The sequence below is a fragment of the Syngnathus floridae genome, chromosome 6, assembly GCF_059516105.1.
Source record: "Syngnathus floridae isolate MCC-2025c chromosome 6, RoL_Sflo_1.0, whole genome shotgun sequence".
NCBI lineage: Eukaryota > Metazoa > Chordata > Actinopteri > Syngnathiformes > Syngnathidae > Syngnathus > Syngnathus floridae.
This window is the reverse complement of record NC_142418.1, coordinates 8,005,486-8,018,260: the sequence shown is the minus strand read 5'-3', so window position 1 is coordinate 8,018,260 and position 12,775 is coordinate 8,005,486. Positions and strand designations below refer to the sequence as shown.

Genomic DNA, 12,775 nt, shown 5'->3' with positions numbered 1-12,775 from the left:
AATAATAGTACTCATATATCCACGTTTAGGAGCAATTTTGTTTAAAAAATAAAGCTAGTATGCATGTTTCTGAAATGCCAAGGGCGATACATCTCCTTGTGCAAGCAGATGCAAACTTCACATAGGAAAGACTCAACCGCATGCAGAAGCTCAACCCCAGGCAGACAGGCTAACTACTAAGTCACCATGCTGCCCTTGGAACAGTTAAAAAAAAAAAGCAAAAATGAATTCATCCATCCAGACATGTTTTATGGTGCTTTTCCTCATTAGAGTGACAGGTGAGTTGGAGCCCATCTGACTTTGGGGTGCAGCCTAGACTGGGTGCTCGCCAATTTCATGGCACTTAGAGACAACCATTCCTACTCATATTCATACCTGCGAACAATCTGGAGTCTCATAACGGACCTAACATGCATGTTTTTGGAATGTGGAATGGACCAAATTTCAACCCCCAAATCTCACAACAGTGAGGCAGACATGCTAACCACTCGCCCACCATACTGCAAATGGAAAAGACAAATGAAGCCAATTAAGTGTTAAGGTCATTTATGGATGAGAGAGAGAGAGAGAGAAAACAAAAAGCGTGCGGGTTCATACTGTCGCACTGAAAATGACCTTATCACATGCATGCAGGCGCTCGGAGCCACTCACACACACATTAACACACACGCCCGTATGTGAAGACATAAAGACTGTGCAGTCCATGCACCTCATCTGCATCCGGCCCAGATGTTGCTTTCCAAAAATAATCCCGGTATACATCCACAGACAGTACGCCGTCCTCCCTGGCGTCCTCTACCCTCGACAGCCGCACATCCTCTTCCTCATCCTCATCTTTTTCCTCCTTCCTCCGAGTCCTCCTCCTGATCCTCAGCTGCTGCTGTTCAAGCGCTCAGCAGCCGGCCGCAGACGAATTTAATCCCGGCAAGGAGCGCGGCGATGGAACCCAAAAAGGGGGGGTGGGGGGTTGTATCACGCGGGGGGATGTGGAGAGAGAAGCGACAGATGCGGAGAGACGATGGCCATCAGGAGAAGGGGAGCAGAGAAGAGAGGAGGAGGAGAGGGAGATATGCCAGCGGGAGGCCGGAGACTCCAACCAGACGAGAGCGGCGAAGCCTCGGTGTCGCAGCACCACCAGTCTGATACAGACGGTACTGCGCTCCACTTCTAAAAATTAATGATCCCGAAAACAAAGTTGACATTTAATTTCTAAAAACATTTTAGATGATTCTAAGCCCGAGTAACATTATGTATGTTTTGAAAATCAACATTGCACTTCAGTATAGAAAAATAAAGAACTGCACTTAATTGATTGCATATAAAAGGAATTTCATAATTGTCCCAAAATAAATATAAATAAAATGATTGAAAACAAAGAAAATAAAATTAATTCAAAGTGTATTGAAATAAAAGTTAAATAAATAGAACTGTACTTATTAGGTGTTGACTCTTTCTCAAACCACTAGAGGGAGCTTTGCGTACCACTAAAAAGATTTTGAAAATCCTTTTTTGTGATGGTGTGCAGTTCATGGGGCGTGGCCTACCAAGTGACATCAGGAGTTCTGGTTGGCCATTTTCCATATTTGCTCCATGCTCCTCAGTGTGTTTGACTGCTTGTCCTGGCCCAATGCACTCAAGCAGAAGCATACCCAAAGCTTGCATGTGCATCAAATTTTGGCATGCACTGTCAAGCAATAAACTAAGATAAAAAAAAAAAACACGTTTGTTAAAGAACTAAAATAAAAATGAAAACAAAAAAAATTCACGTTTTTAAAACTATTATTAGCTATTAAATGTCCTTTGTTTCCATCAATTAACATAATAAAAAGTAGTTGAGCGTTCGGGGGCTCATTTTAAATATCTTTATTTTGGTATTACTGTTCAGCAGAAGGAAGGTTTAACAGTCATCAGTAATCTTATTTTAACTTTCACTCGACAAATACGCCATATATTAGAATAAATAAATAAATAAATAAATAAACTAAAAATAAGTCTCATTCAATAAAACTACAACAAAGTACTTTCAAATAAACTTGCTCCAAGAACTAAATAAAATTAACTAAATTCAAAACCCAAAATATAAACCGATTCCTATGCTGAAATATCCCAAACTATTATAAACCTGCTGGCCAATGGTTCACCGTGCTGCATTGACTTACACAAGACTAATTACTAGTATAATAGCATACAAGTATTACATTGTTCCACACAGAGTAACACCTATTATAACTTCAATGTATCCCAACGGGAGGCTTTCATTTTTTTGTGTGTGTAATAAAGCTACTTTCTATTTCTGCGTCCGAATGGGCCCAGATGCTCCCTGATGTTCCTCAAATGCTCCGCATCTCGCCCACCATATGCTCCCCCTGCGCGACCTTGCGTCGACATCACCAACTGGAGCACAAGAATTTTTTAAAATATAACCCGTTGAGGATGAGCTCACAGCTGCAGACACCAGCCAGGACGCCTCAAGCGCCGATTTGGTCTAAATACAAAGACGTAAACAAACACCAGCAAAGAAAAACACATCAACATAAAAATGAGCACTCTAAGCGCCTCCGTTGACGTTATGAGGCTGGCGGTACTTTGACGCCGAGCACTTCCCGGGGACGCTTTATAGCACACTGCGACGAGAGGGGAACAGATGACAGCCGCAATCCATCACAAAGCCATCAAGGCAGACGGCAATTGGCTCGCCTTCTGCTCACTGAAGCAGTACGCCAGACCACGTCGGCCACATGGCCTCTTGTCCGTCAATTGAGCTCGCTGTAAGGAAGCAAACAAAAAAGGCAGGAAAAATGCTAATTTAGATTGACAATCGCTGATTCCTTCCTCCTGCAAGTCGAGTTGTTTTCATCATAATTTAGACTTAACAGATCATATCGCCATGAATTCACATGTACTTACAGGTGAAAAAAGCTCAAGTGATCTCTGGTTACGCCACTAGTAAAAAAAAAAATAAAAAATAAAAAATAACATGCCACTTGACCGAGGCGGTGTGATTGCGAAGATCTGTAAAGGCCCCGACATGCGTCGTCCTTCCTCAACTTGGATTGTGCCGTAGCTGCTTTAGAGCGCCTCATTGTCAGCTGTAAGTGCTTGCATGTCACGCAGATAAAGGCGGAAAGTGAGGAGGGGGACTTTTTTTTTTTTTAGTCACACTTGAAGGGATTGGGAGGTGGAATTTTGTTTTCTCAGTCCAATGGCTTCCTCTCGCATTTCATAAGCATGCAATTGAAGACATAAAATTACCCATAGATGTGAATATGAGTGTAAATGGTCATTTGTCTGTGTGTGCCCTGCAAATGGCTCCCGACCAATCTGTAGAAGATGGAAGTTTAAACATACGTATGGAGAGGATTGGAGTTTTTCCTGTACTAACACGTCAACGACAACATCAACCAAAAGCTCCAGCCTTCTCCTTCAACCAAACTTACAAAAATATGCACATCCATGCATTTTGTATTGTCCTTTTCCTCTCCGGTTCACATGTGAACTTGAGCCTATCCCATCTTGTGTGGGATTGAGTGTTAACACCTTGGACTGATCATCAGCCAATCGCAGGGCACAAAGAGACAAACAAGAATTCACACTCATTTACATCTGTGAGTCAGCCATGGTAAAAACCAGACCGCCATGATGCCCAGCAAACTATTTATTTCAGATGTCTACGATTGATTCCATCATCTCCCATTTTCACCACAACAACAAGAAGAGTAAGGGGTTATTAATGTGTAACCCTTAGCAACCACAGCCAAAGCTTCACACAGTATTGCATTGATTATCTGTTTAGCAGGTAATAGGTGCATCTGTCTGTTGCTTGGCAACACAAAAGTAGCTTTGTTTACTAAGCACTTGATTTGCCTCTCGCTGAATAGCCACACACACGCACACACACAAACACACACGCATTAAGAGTCTCTGCAACAAAAATGAGTTGTTCGTTTTTGATAAGTTGTATGAACTTCTTTACTCTTTAAATTCATTAATATTTTTACTGACTGATAACTTTATGATGAGTTACTTTCACAAGAGCTTTATTTTTGACAACCTAAAAAAAACATAAGCTAATGCAGCAGTTATTTAAAATACACAACTGAACACCAATTGATGGGCTAATATAATAGCATAGTACATCACCGCGACCCAAAATCCCAACAATAAGCATATTGTTAAATGAATATCTCTGACCGCGTCCATACTAAATGCATAATGCAATAGGAGAACTTATGAGCCCGTACCACAAATGTTATGGTAATTGAGTAAAAGGTCAACAAAGGAGCACAACAGGGCCCTTCAGTATATTTCTACAGGGATTTAAAAAAAAAAAACAGTCCAGTAGCAGCTGAACCTAACGTGAACTCCATCATTGTTACTTTCTTCTCTAGTGACTGTAAGTACCAAGGTTCTTAACACTGTTCCTCCCATTCAGAAGATTTGCATATTCTCCCCCTCATTTAACATAGACCATTTTTGTTATTAACGTTCCTTTCAAGTACATTTTCGCTAAATCCGGTTGCATTAATGCAGTCCGACTTATTTTACACCTCACCTGCTACTCTTTGTCAGAAGCTAGGGCACTGTTACCTTTTTTTTTTTTTTTTTTAAAGACAATACAATATTTTTCTAATTTGTTTGAGGTCACACAGCGTACAAAACCATGATTGCCATTAATACCAAAAGAAGCTGTTAATACTGTAGTTGTGGTGATAGGCCAAATCTAAATTTGTTGTTTTAATAGCCTTTACTGCAGCAGTCACAACTGACAGTACAAAAAGTACAATAGTGATTGTTTGTGGAGGGTTTGGGAACAAGCCAAGGAAGAATCGATGACATTTTGGTGAAAATCTCAATTAAGATGCGGCCAGAGAAAGTTGAGGCACCAACTACCGCATCTACAACTGCATTCAACAGAAACATATCGATGATAACGCAATACAAAACAAATCCTGCTGGTCTACCAATATCTAAAGAGCAAATCATCCAAGGTTACCATGGCAACAGCAGAGAATCAGCGATGCTGTTTTCCTTCAAACAATACAGTGTGACATTGGATTGAGAACTTTCTAAGATAACTTTATAATGGCACACTGGTAGAACAAGGTGCAAAACAACATGAGCCCTTTGTCCAATTTGGAAAGGCATAATTAGTTGCGACGTGCCCACTTTATCTCCTAGGAGGCTGAGGGTGAAGTGCAAGTCATGCCACATTGAGTTCTCGCTAACTTGAATTCACTCGTCTCTAAAATGTAAACAAGCCCGTGGTCATGCTGCGGGAGCACAAGCCCGCATGCAAACGCACCAGTCGTACCGTACTCACACACGCTTGCATGTATGCACTACACGACAGAAGGTCGAAGTCAGCTCAGCAAGACCAATTCCGGTGAAAACACCCCATTTTATATGTACTTTACATTAATGAGAATGTTAGGGCTCATTAAAATGGCCCTTTTTTGTGTTGGAGTCACAAAATGTACTCCCATTTAAATTACAGTTGGAAGAATTTTTATTCCGAGACCTTAAGTCTAATTTGTTTCTATTGTAATAGTTCCTCTAAAAATTCCAACTGTGCTTCACTACGTTTATCATTGCAGTGCAGTTTTACACAATACAGCAAAATACAACCACGATCATAAACAATGTAAAACTAATCTTTGCAAAGGAAGGCTTTTACCCACAGAGCAATTCAATGTCTGTGCACCCCAAATTTAAATATATTAGCTGTCCAGATTAGGGATTAGGGATCGCTAAAGGCTGGGGGAAAATAGTTTTTTATTGGTTTATATCTGAGTTTAGAAAATACTAAGTAAATTGTGTATTTTCAGGAATAATGTGTTTTTTTTTTTTTTACAGTAATTAACAATCATTCATTTAACAAAAACATCTGGGGTCACGTTGCTCATCTTGATGTCACAAATTTGTTGAGACGGTGTGAAGAGTGCTTGAAGATATCGAGCCAAGATTAATCAACACCCAATTCAACACAATTGACTGATTTTTTAACATTATGTCTTTCCCGAGTCCCTGCTGTATGTTGATGGGGATTGCGGCCTCAAGTTGAAATCAACTTGACCACGTCTACAAATTCAAATTACTTGATTATTTTCCCCTTGAGAGCATAATATTTAAATAATAGTGAAACCACATAATGAGGACAAAACAATGACAACAGGCACATGCAAGGTAGGGGAACCTGAGGGCAGCAGAGATCACAAAGCAGTTGGCCAAATAAGAAAAGGTTTTCTGGAGACGAATTCTGGTTCAGCGCTATCAAAAGCCATCGTGACGGTGGAGAGCTGCGATCGATACGGCAAAGCAGCGCCAAGGGAACGTCAGGAAGATGGAGCGTGAGAAGATGGACGACTACTGAGGGTTGAGGGAAGAAACGGACAGCTTGTGGATGTTTAAATCCACACAAGATGTACAAGTGGGAATCCAAGCACCAACATGGCCCACACCCAATAATTTTTACTACCATCACGTTGAACAGCAATCAGATCTTAAACCAGTGCAAATGACATACGCAGTCTATGAAGGATTTTTTGTGTTTATGACCAGAATCGCCTGATTTCATGACAGCTATTTCCATACATTGCGACCACATTTTTAAGAGGGTTTTTTTGGTGTGATGTGCAGTGATACCAGCATTCAACTATTGTTCTTTTGTTTCTTTCTCAGCCTCACTTAATGACATGTCTCGCTCATGCACACTCTTGCACATTTCTGATTACATTACACATTCAGCTTGATATTTTAAAGGCAGATTTCATTACCTACACACACACACACACACACACACACACACACACACACACACACACACACACACACACACACACACACACACACACACAGGTGGCTTGTAAACATACAGAGTAAATTTGATGAGTACATTTTACTCGAAAGTCAATTGGGTCTCACTTTGAACACAGAGTAAAAAAATTAACACTTGGAAAAGGCTAAAATGCTCAGAGCCAATTTCAAATTGAATCAAATTTGGAGTAATATTTACCCTTTTTTTTTCATTCAGAAATTGTCAGTAAAGTTCCAGGTTGGGAGCGCAGAGCACTGTCCAGTGAGTTAAAATTCCTGGCCACCACCTCATCCCAGCACTTCTGCCTCACAGTTCAGAGGGTGCGGGTTCGATTCCACCTCTGCCCCACCCTGTGCGGAGTTTGCATGTTCTCCAGCGCCCACATGGGTTTTCTCCAGGTCCTCCGATCTCCTCCCACATCCCAAAAACATGCTTAGTATGCATATTGAACATTCCAACTTGCCTATAGGTGTGCGCACGAGTGCAAATGTTTGTGCAGCTCTGTGTGCCCTGCGATTGGCTGGCAACCGGTTCAGGCTGGCCCCCACCTACTGCCCGATGGTGGCTGGGATAGGCTCAGCACACCCGCAACCCCCGTGGGGACAAGCGGTACATATAATGGATGGATGGATAATAATATGCACACCAAAAACCTTTTTTTTCCCCTCACCCTACGCAGCGATATACTGGGCACTCCTGATGTAGAACAACATCCTCCCGTGTCCTAGTTTGACACCTTCAAGTTTGAGTTTGGTGCCCTAGAAAGCCTGCGTGTGTCCTGCGTGTGGGCGTGCATTAAAATGTATGTGTACACTTTGTGTTCTCTAGCCGTGGATGAACAATTTCCTTCCAGGACTCCTAATGGTGCTATTACAGCAGACAGCCAAGTCCATTATTAATAGTAAATGACACGGACTCTCTCGTAAAGGTCTTAATATTGATCTTCCTACTCCAACCCCCGCACCCTGAGACTGATCCTAATGATGATGCTTGTCTGCGTGTTTTTCTCGACGGCGGCATAATCAAGACCAGACGCATATTTACGACAGCCGAGCCCTTACAACGACAAGAGACCACCAAGAGCCAGACTTCAGACGCATATTTACGACAGCCGAGCCCTTACAACGACAAGAGACCACCAAGAGCCAGACTTCTAGATTAAAGGGGGGGAACGGTTGGCCTAATATTCCTGACAGCATCCTCCTCTGACAGCCGACCAATAAAAACAGTCCAGTCACTCCCTTAATATCAGAGCTCGGGGGATAAATTCAGCGTGAGGTTGCTATCAATGAATTTGGTGACGTCCTGCTTTCAGAGCAGCTTTGAAAAGATTGTCGCTGATTGTGTTGCTCAAACTTGATGGAGCAGTAAGTTCCGAAAGTAAGCCAATGACCTGCCAAAACATTTGGCATTCCTGTGAAAAGAAATATGAGGGAACATAGCAAACAGTACGCAGGCAAAATAAGAGAAAGAATTTTTTAGTTGTCTAAAAAAGGTCCCATTTCAACTGCACAACTACTTGTGGAGAGCTCTCTTATTTTTAACAACTGCCCTGAAAATGTGAGGGGGGGGGGGGGTCTGCCAAGAAATAAGACTGTGATGCTGGTTGAATTCTGAAAAAGATGAAATAATAATAATAATTGCATCTATGGCTGAGGGGGGCCATAATGATTCTACAATGCGACGCTTCATTGAGCCGCTCGGGTCCAGATAGTCTAATCAAGTCTGTCCGTGGAGATTAAGGCCCTCGTTCACGCTTCTGAGTCCAAACGGCAACAACTCGAATTCCGTTCTACTGTACTGACCTGTCAGCTCCTTTCTTCCCTTCATCACTTACACCAACTCAAATATGACAGTCAGCAGATAACGTCCTGAACGAGAGGCGATAGCTAACCCTTAACTGGTCGAGTGGAAAACACGCCGTTTTGATTCTAACACCATTACATAGACCACTAAGCTTATTGTGTTTCACATTCAAAGTTTGTTGTAACGAGGGGAATGACTTGAACACTTCACAACTGATTTTGAGCGGCAAAAAGATTTGCAGGAAAATACTTTAGGTGTGCCCTGTTGGCGAAGGAAGTGGAACGTCTTTAATGGGACAAAGTCGGTTACACTTGACAGCAGGTCTCGACTGGCTTATTTCTGTACCTCAGTCTTGATTATTCTGAAGCCGAGTTTGAGAAAAGCTGGAAAAGTGGTTATGTGCTGGCACAAGAAGTAATTAAAGAAAGTTTGCTTCAACTTAGAGATAGTCGTGGCTCAATTGTTCAGGAGCAATTTTGTTCATTTTGGTGAAGGTATTGATAACCTGCAGAAAATTAGGTGAAATAAGTCTGAAACCTTTAAAGAAGTTGGACCTGCTTCAGAGTTGCTGAGTTTAAAGTTTCTTTCCACATGACTCAGCGTTACGACATTTGCATCGTGAGGTTATCCGAGTTCATTCACTTCATTTCTCCATCACTTTAACAAACCGCCACTAATATGACATATTTTGTTTTTCCCAAGCAGGCTAATGTGTGTCCAGACAGACAGCAGAAGGTCAAAATTGTTTCACTCTGAGAACCATCAGAGTGACCTGCTGCTGTCCTCTGCTGGCGGAAAGCATCAACCGCAGATGCGGAGGTGCTTCTGGCTCTCAGAAGTGAACATGGATGTGACCAAAATGTAAAACATTTAAATAAAGTAAATCATGTTCACCAGAGATGATGATCATTAGATGTAGTAATTTGTGTCCATAGTATCTAAATATTGATTTTGCTCCTACTATAATTTATTATTCTTGCATTTTAGTGTGTGTGTGTGTTGAAATACGCTTACAATGTGTTCGCTATTTACTAAGTTCAACAGAGTGAATAGATTAGTCTTCAAGCTATTTTCCACGCTTTAAATGCCGTATCGGATGACCGCCTTTATTTTCCTCGTCTGTACTTTACATACACTCTCCCATGGTGATTCCATCACCATCATCAAAGCACATGGCCGTCATCCCAGCAGCATCGACACGAGCGCTGGTGACCCAATTCTCTCAAGCGGACCAGTTGGACGTTCACTGGCAGGCTGTCTTCCATGTGAAGCTTGATCCTCCGGCCGTAGCCGTGACACTTCAAGCTCCAATTTGTTCTATTTTTTTCCCCTTCTATAATGAAATAAAATCTTTCTCTCCTAGCTCGGTGGGTTATTAATACCACAGAACCGATAGGATGTTCTGCACTGATTCGCAGGACTGCTTCACATCACCAGAGTGAAAAATTAGGGGAGGGGAGGTGACCTCCCTTCAATTCCATCTGTCCCTCCATCATCTCAAGAAGGCCTTGGAAAGATATGGAGAGCATTTTTTTTTCTTCAAATCCTTGATATCCAGCTCATGCGCTCTTTGTTCTCACTAACAAAACCAATCAAAGCACTTGTAAAAGAACTGAGTTTTGCTAGTAGTGTTTTTCCAGTTCTACTTTTAACTTACTAGTATGCAATTAACACACTCGGATAACTACTGTGTTGTATTTAGTAACTTTACTAGGTCCAACTAGTGGGCATGAATTAATCACTGGTAGCCTTCGGAACCCTTTATAGTAGCCACCATAATGACCAATAGCAGTTTTGCCTCACTAGTACACTGAAGTGTGGATTAACTGTATTTATTGACAGCTTTAAAAAAAAAAAATTTAATAAGAAAAACATACTACAGATGCATTCTGCAAATACTGACTTGTGATGAAATAATTTGAAATGAGCATCATCCTTCACTATTTTAGGCTCCTTTATACATTACAGGCCATGCCACCCTTTTCAAATCATTCCATTTCTTCTCTTTAATCAGCACATATTGAACTCACAAAACCTCAGCGCCAAAGTGTAAATTAAATGAGAAGGGAAAAAAAACTGATGATTTGCCATATGTTGCTTTGCAAGCTTTATGGATAAATTGGACGTCAACTTCTACACTGCACCATGTTGAGATTGCTACCGAAGGCAACAGCGCTCGTCAATTAAAGGTCCAAGAATAATCAGTATAAAAACAACCCAAAATAGCAGGGATTTTATTTTTATCACTATTTGTGCTATTTGTGACAAAAGGAGAGAGGTGACTGTTTTGAGTCATTTATTACCAAATTAAACACCTTACCCCCCCTTTTACGAGAAAAACGCTGCAATAGAAACCATTTTTTCATTTAAAGAATCAGCAGTCATAAAGTATTTTTGTTCCTCTTCAACATATAGATAAGCGTCGGTGAGAAAATCTCCCAGAAGGTGTGTGTTCTCACTCTCACGCTCTCTCACCAGCTCCTTCACACCATCTCCATCTGTAGCGCGGTGTTGGGAAATACCGAATCACAAAGACTTATAGTTACTTGAGTAGATTTTTCAGATGTTTGTACAGTCACTCTAAAGTCTTTAATTTTGACATCATTTGAAAACAGATATACAGAATGTACTTTCTATTTGGATTGGCCAATCTCTAAACTGCAGCCTTGGCATTCAATTAGATTTATTTTAAATTTAGTATACTAATCTCAATCGCTGAAGGCGAAAACTCAATTTCTAGAAGGCCGCGTAAGCTTGTGTTACACTTATGACACAAATTGAGTGTCTTCCTCAAGGGCACCTCTATCAGCATCTTGGCAAAATATATTATAATGTTAAATTTCTGGAACTGCATCAAACTGCAGTTCTTCTAAATTTCAGGGCTCAATCATAAAAGTGACATTGTTTGATTTCATCGTTTAAGTCCCTCAACCATAAATATGTTCTGATTTCTGTGGTCCTCCATGAAAGCAGACTTAAATTTGCATTGAAATCAATTAAAACGTTTGTAAATATTTGCTTTTATTTTGGTAAGAAATGATCAACATTTGTCTTTATTTTGCAAACCAAACTGAATCATAATTAATTGATGTAATAATTCAATTTGAGGAGTGGAATTTTAAAATTTTGAGTCATCAATTAATCGACAATTAATCATTCGTTAAAATCACAAGAGCCATCTTTATAGCAAGCACCTCTTTTATTTAGGTTGATCAAGTGCACCTCATGAAATATCCAGTGACAGTAGCTATCATCGAGCTCAAGGAAGAGCACGGAGTAGTGTGAGGAGCCGAGTTCAATAAACACATCATGTTTAACTGGCTAAGAGAAGGAGAAGAGAGGGAGGAGAAAATAGACCTGTGTGAGATAGATGTGCATTAGCATTTAACCCGTTAGTACATGGCAGGCCGCTCCTCCCTGTCAACAGCTCCAACTCAATAATCAATCACACGGAGGCGAGCGCCGCAAACAGCCCAGGAAGGCAAATCCGCGGCTCGCTCCAAAAATAACCGGCCCAAGTGTTTGATTTGTGCTTTTCTCGTGTCCCAGAAAACAAGACGCTGTCGGAATGCTGCTTTTATGCCGCGGAAGAGGAAACATCTTCACCACGACCAACGCTAAATCGTACTTGAAGCCCTATTTGGAGTTTAGTGTGCAAGTAGACACGCATCCGCGATAGCGTTGGGGATGCTTCGTCATCCCATTACAGGCGGTTCAAACGTGTGCCCTAAACAGGGGTAATAATGCAAAGTGTAAGATTATTATTGATTGCCTGAAGAAAGCATCCACGGATGTAATTGCCCGCCACTCCAAAAAAATATATATATTTTAGATGTTTTTTGACTTTCTACGCTTCTACATAAATTCAACATTTAAATGATTCCAAAAATTCATTCCACATTCCAAAAATTCTACATTTTACACACACACAAACTATTCAAGGAATTTAGAGCAGAAAAGTTCGTCATCATTTCCTTTTGAGATTCAAACTATTCAGCACTTTCACGACATCTGGGGACTATTTTTCACATGAACCAAAAGTTCCCCATTTTTACGAGTCCATTGTTTACATTCAGCATTTCCAAATTTTAAATTATTCCACATTATTCCACATTGTAGCCTGATTTTTTTTTCTTTTGCATATCTTCTCCTTCC

General features: G+C 40.9%; 1 protein-coding gene across 5 annotated transcripts in view; it reads right to left on the bottom strand.

Annotated features, from left to right (window-relative positions):
* magi2b (membrane associated guanylate kinase, WW and PDZ domain containing 2b) overlaps window positions 1-12,775 on the bottom strand; it is a 79,872-nt gene that overhangs the window by 65,631 nt on the left and 1,466 nt on the right. The window contains exon 1 of one of the 5 annotated variants that reach the window (XM_088378329.1): window positions 710-962. The exons of the other annotated variants lie outside the window; for them this stretch is intronic. The gene's annotated coding sequence lies outside the window, so the exon portion shown is untranslated. Of the gene's footprint in view, window positions 1-709; window positions 963-12,775 lie in introns of those variants that run through there. 5 annotated transcript variants of the gene reach the window in all.